This window comes from Equus asinus, chromosome 23 (assembly GCF_041296235.1).
Source record: "Equus asinus isolate D_3611 breed Donkey chromosome 23, EquAss-T2T_v2, whole genome shotgun sequence".
In the NCBI taxonomy this organism is placed as follows: domain Eukaryota; kingdom Metazoa; phylum Chordata; class Mammalia; order Perissodactyla; family Equidae; genus Equus; species Equus asinus.
In genome coordinates this window covers 15752003-15757571 of record NC_091812.1, presented here as the reverse complement: position 1 = coordinate 15757571, position 5569 = coordinate 15752003, and the positions used below count along the sequence as shown (strand labels likewise).

The window sequence follows — 5569 nt, the reverse complement described above, 5'->3', positions numbered from 1 at the left end:
AATTGTATTTCTAAATACTAGTAGTGAACAATCCAAAAACTAAATTAAAAAAATAATTCAATTTACAACATCCCCAAAATAAGATATTTAAGAATAAATTTAACAAAAGAAGTGCAAGACTTGTATACTGAAAACTATAAAATATTGTTGGAAGAAACTAAAGATCTAAATAAATAGAAAGACATCCAATGTCCATGGATTAGAAGACTTTTTTTTTTCTTTTTAAAAAACCACAGCAGTCACCTTATTCTTAAGATTGCACTTTACAAAACAACAAGGGAGAAGTCCTTGAAGGAGGCAGGGGGTAGGGGTAGGGGAGAGGGGGAGGAGGAGGGCCCAGAAATGAAGGCCTCCATCATCTTGAGGACCAAGCAGAGGCTGGGCCCCACACCAGCCCAGCAAGGCCTGCTGTGTCCTGGCTGTACAGGGCCAGGGAAAAGACCTCAGGGAAGGAGCACAGCCACTAGAGGCTGTTGCCATTTGACTGGCAGCCACAGGCCGAGGCTTCTGAAAGCCCAAAGAAGGAAGTGGGCCTCCCTTCCCTCCCTCCCCTAGGCCAGGGGGAAGGAGCCTGAGGCAGGGATGAGGGCTACCCGTCCAGCAGCTTTATGATGCTCTCACACTCCTTTAGAGTCTTCCAGGCCTGGTCCTTCTCTTTCTTGGTGGGGGTCCGCTTGTTCTGCTGGGCAGCAATGATCTTGTGGAAGGTGACCATGACCTCGTTGTGTGCCGTGCGTACCCGCTGCCTCAGATCCTGCCAGCTCACCTCCTCCTTTGCCAGCCTCAGCAGGTCGTGCTTCTTGGTGTGGTTGTGGGCACTGAGTGCCTTCAGCTCGGCCTGCTGTCTGCACAGCTCCGTGAGGACCTCATCCTCTGAGCCTTCTGCAGGGCGTTCCTCAGACTCCAGCAGGCCCTGGGCAATCAGCTCCTCCTTGATGCGGCTGGCTCTCCAGGCACTTGGTGTGTGGCACACTGAAGGGCTTGGTCTGACTGTGGGGGAGGGGCTCACGCCATCAGCCCACAGTTCTTTCCCGGACATGTCAGGAATAGGAGAGTCCTCCATGGGGGAAATAATATTTTCCTCCACCAGGGCCTGCAGGAGGCTCTGCGTCAGGGCACCAAAGGGGTACCCATCTTCCGGCTGCTGGGCTTCAGACTTCTTTAGCAGGGTATCTACATCTTTAGTGTCCAGTTCTGTCAGTGGCCCCATGAAGCCTTTCTTCTTGTCAGCCCAGCCCGTCCTTCTGCTCCTCCAGCAGGTCCTCCTGTGCCCAGCGTTGAGAGCAGTGCTTGTAATGTTCAGCCTCATCTTCTGGGGTTTCAGTAGCTCCTCTAGCGTGCGCACCTCCTCCCTGATGATATCTGCACAACAGGGCTCCACCAAAGCCCAGAACCCGTTAGGGGCATCATTCTTGGGCATCCATGGCACATCAACTGGGTCATCAGTGAATTCATATTCCTGGATCTTGGACTGAAGATTTTTGGATTTGGGCCATCCAGTGCCAGGGCCCGGCCCATGTCCTGCCTTCCCTTCCAGTTTCTGCTTCTTGGGCTTCCCATGTTTAGGGGGAGCTCCAAGCTCATGGTCTTAACCCAGCTTCAGGAATCGTTGGTCACCTTTCTTATCCTGCCAATCACTGAGGATCTGGGTTTCAGCCTCAGGCACATGCAGGTGCCAGCTGGCAGAGGTAAGCAAGGTCTCAAGCTCCAGCTGTAGAGCATGCAGCTTTTCGATGCCGATGCCATCATCCTCAGAGCGGGCCAGCACTGTGTGTAGTGGGAACAGACCTTCAGGTGGTCCACAGACTTGAAGTCATGGAACTGCAAGGGGCAGTCCTTTAACTCACTCACGGCCCAGAATATGGGACCCTGCAGAGCTCCCCAGGATGTTCTGAGGATTAAGAGATGATGCCCATCAAGAGCCCAGTTCAGTGCCTGGCACAGAAGAAGTGGGACTGCTTAATGCCTGGCCCCACCCGTGGGTCTCCCCAGTGTCCCGCCTTCAAGGTCCTCGTCCTCTAGGGACTCCCAATGTGGCTCCCACCCCCTCTACCTCCTCACTGCAGCCTACTACGTCCCCCTGGGCTGTGGGAGGGGGCAGGGAGTTCCAATTGGTCAGAGCAACCACCTCTAAACTCTGGAAGACTTAATATTGTTAAGATGGTAATTCTCCTCAAATTGTTCTACAGATTCAAAACAACTCCTATCAAAATGTCAACTGCCCTTTCCGCAAGAATTGAAAAGCTGATCCTAAAATTTATATAGGAATGCAAAAGACCCAGAATAGTCAAAACAAGCCTGAAAAAGGCCAAAGTAGAAGAACTTACTATGAAGTTCTACAGTAATCAAGACAGTGTGGTACTGGCAGAATGATAGAATGTAGATCAATAGAATAGAATTGAGAGTCTAGATATGAACCATTACATTTATGGCCAACTGATTTTTGACAAGTGACAGTTCAATTCAATGAGGAAAGAATAGTCTTTTCAACAAATGATGCTGGGACACTAGATATCCACAAGCAAAAGAATGAAGCTAGATCCCTACCTCACACCACATATGAAGACTCATTCAAAATGGACCAAAGAGCTAAAACTAGGAAACTCTTAGAAAACATAGGTGTAAATCTTCATGATTTTAAATTAGGGATTGGTTTCTTAGCTGTTACACCAAAACACAAGCAATTTTTTTTAAAAAAGATAAATTGACTTCATCAAAATTTACAAACATTTTTGCTAGAAACAATGCTATTTAAAAAGAGAAAAGACAATGCACAAAATGGGAGAAAATATTTGCAAATCATGTATCTAGTAAGGGACTTATATCAACAGTATAGAAAAAACTCTTGCAAGTCAACAGTAAAAAGGAAAATGGCCCCAATCAAAAATAGGCAAAGGATTTGAAAGACATTTCACCAAAGAAGATACACAAATGGCCAATAGCATAAGAAAAGATACTCAGTGTCATTAGTTACCAGGGAAAGGACCAATCAAAACTACAATGAGACACCACTTCACATGTATTAGAATAATTTTAATAAAAAAAAGACTGATGATAATAAGTGTTGGCAAGGATTTGGAGAAATTGGAACCCTCATACACTGTGGGTAGGTATGTAAAATGGTGTGGCCACTTTGGAAAACAGTATGACAATTACTCAAAAAGTTAAACAGTTACCATATGACCCAGTAATTCCACTCCTAGGTATATACCCAAAAGAAGTGAAAACACATGCCCACTCAAAAACTTGTACACAAATGTCCATTGCAGCATTATTCTAAGTAGCCAAAGAGTGCACACAATCCAAATATCCATGAATTAATAAATGGATAAACAAATGTGACATGTCTATACAATGAAATACTATGCAGCAATAAAAAGAAATGAAGTACTGACTCTTGCAACAATATGGAGAAAGCTTGAAAACATTATGTTAAGTGAAAGAAGCCAGTCACAAAAGGCCACATATTGTATGATTCTATTTAAATGAAATGTCCAGAAGAGGCAAATCCATGGAGATAAAAAGTAGATTAACAGTTGCCAGGTGCTGAGGGTAGAAGGATGGAGTGACTGCTAACGGGTATGGGATTTCTCTCCGGGGTGGTGAAAACGTTCAGGAATTAGATCGTGGCAATGGTTGTACAACTTTGTGAAAACACTACAAACCTCTGAGTTGTATACTTTCGAAAGCTGAATTTTATTGTATGCAAATCATATTTCAATTATTCTTCGAAAAACATCTCTCAAATTAAGCACTGATAGTAAATAAATCATAAAAGCAGAAAATAAATTAATTAAATATGCTGTATTTCTTGCAGACCTGAGTTTGTAGCCTGAATACTATACTGGTTACAACTATTCTGGTGCATCCCTATTTCAGCCTTTACACTTGCCCTCTCAATGGTCTTTTATTTATTTATTTATTTATTTTTAAAGATTGGCACCTGGGCTAACAACTGTTGCCAATCTTTTTTTTCTTTTCTTTTCTGCTTTATCTTCCCATACCCCGCCACACATAGTTGTATATTTTTAGTTGCAGGTCCTTCTAGTTGTGGCATGTGGGACACCACCTCAACGTGGCCTGACGAGCAGTGCCATGTCCATGCCCAGGATCCAAACCCTGGGCCGCCGCAGCGGAGAGGATGAACTTACCCACTCGGCCACGGAGCCGGCCCCCCTCTCAATGGTCTTAGCAGCACTGCTCATGCTCAGAGTTCATATGTTGACCACTCTCTCCCCACCCAAACCCATCTGTGGGGCTCCCTACACTGTGCCAGAAACACCTCTGGGGAAGACTGTGCCTTGTCGTCCCACAGTTCTGAACTTTATGGAAGGTGGTATTTTATATAGACTCTCTATTTTTAACTCTCTGATGAAAGCAACCCTGTGCTTGCTCATCTCTCTGCTGATGATCCCTAACTCTATATTTCCATCCCTGCCCTTGGGGTCTTGAACTGTCCACAAGAGCATCCACAGTTAGCTATTCTACCATCACTTTATCTATACGTATATACGCTTCATACCCAATGAACCAAGTCATGGACATAGCCCCTCTTTACCTCGCTATGTCTGTCACTAATAACAGCCTCTGTTTTCATAACTTTTGATAGTTTAGCAAGTATTCTCACATGATCTCATTTCATTTGTGAGGTTGCTCTTATTGCTATTTCCATTTTACACAGGAGGAAACTGAGACTCAAAGGGGTGAAGGATGTGGCAGATCCAGGACTGGAACCCGGGTCTAAAGGATCCAAATCTGACCACAATTATTCTCATTACCCTTGACCTGAAACCTCTGAGAAAACATCAACTCCTCCCATTCCTCTATTCCTACACAGCCAGTTAGTCACCACGGTGCAAACTCTGTGAGCCTGAGGACTGAGCTGATAGAAGTTTGCCACTAATAAGGGTCTTCTGTTAATTCTCCCTTTGCAACATTTCACCAGTTGGTCTTTCCCATCCCCAAAGCCATCACCAGATGGTTCTCAGACTTCAGCATCACCAGCACCACCTGGAGGGCCTGTTAAAACACAGATTGCCAGGCTTCAGCCCCAGTGTTTCTGATTCCATGGGTCTTGGGTGCAGCCTGAGAATCTGCATTTCTAACCCCATGGCTGGCCTGCATTCCCAGCTCCAGGCCACCCTGCATGCCACTGTTCTGGTAAATGCCACTCTTGTCTTTCTCCCCAACTACACTGTGAGTCTGAGGACCGAGGCTCATTCTTCGCTGTATTCTTTCTGCCTCATCCATTGCCCCACACAGACCTAGCATGGACAGCTCCTCACAGTCTGACCTGAATCCTCATCCTGAGTTCAAACCCCTGCCTGCCAGTAACTAATCCTTTGACGTAGGGCCATCACTCAGTCTTTCCAAGTGCAGTTTCCACCTCTGCAAAATGAGATGGGAAGAATGTCTATTTTGTGGGGTCATTGAGAGGATTAAATGAGAATAATTTTGAACGGCTTAGCACAACTAAATGGACGGTAGGTGCTCAATAAATACTTGCTGTTGTAATTTCCCACTCTGCTCCTTGACTGCGGCACGCACATTCCCCTCTAGACCTGTACTT

At 45.4% G+C, this 5569-nt stretch overlaps 1 pseudogene; it reads right to left on the bottom strand.

Moving 5' to 3' along the window:
- Positions 1–589: 589 nt before the first annotated feature.
- On the bottom strand, positions 590–4205 carry LOC106841119 (transcriptional adapter 3 pseudogene; annotated as a pseudogene).
- Between the last annotated feature and the right edge of the window lie 1364 nt (positions 4206–5569).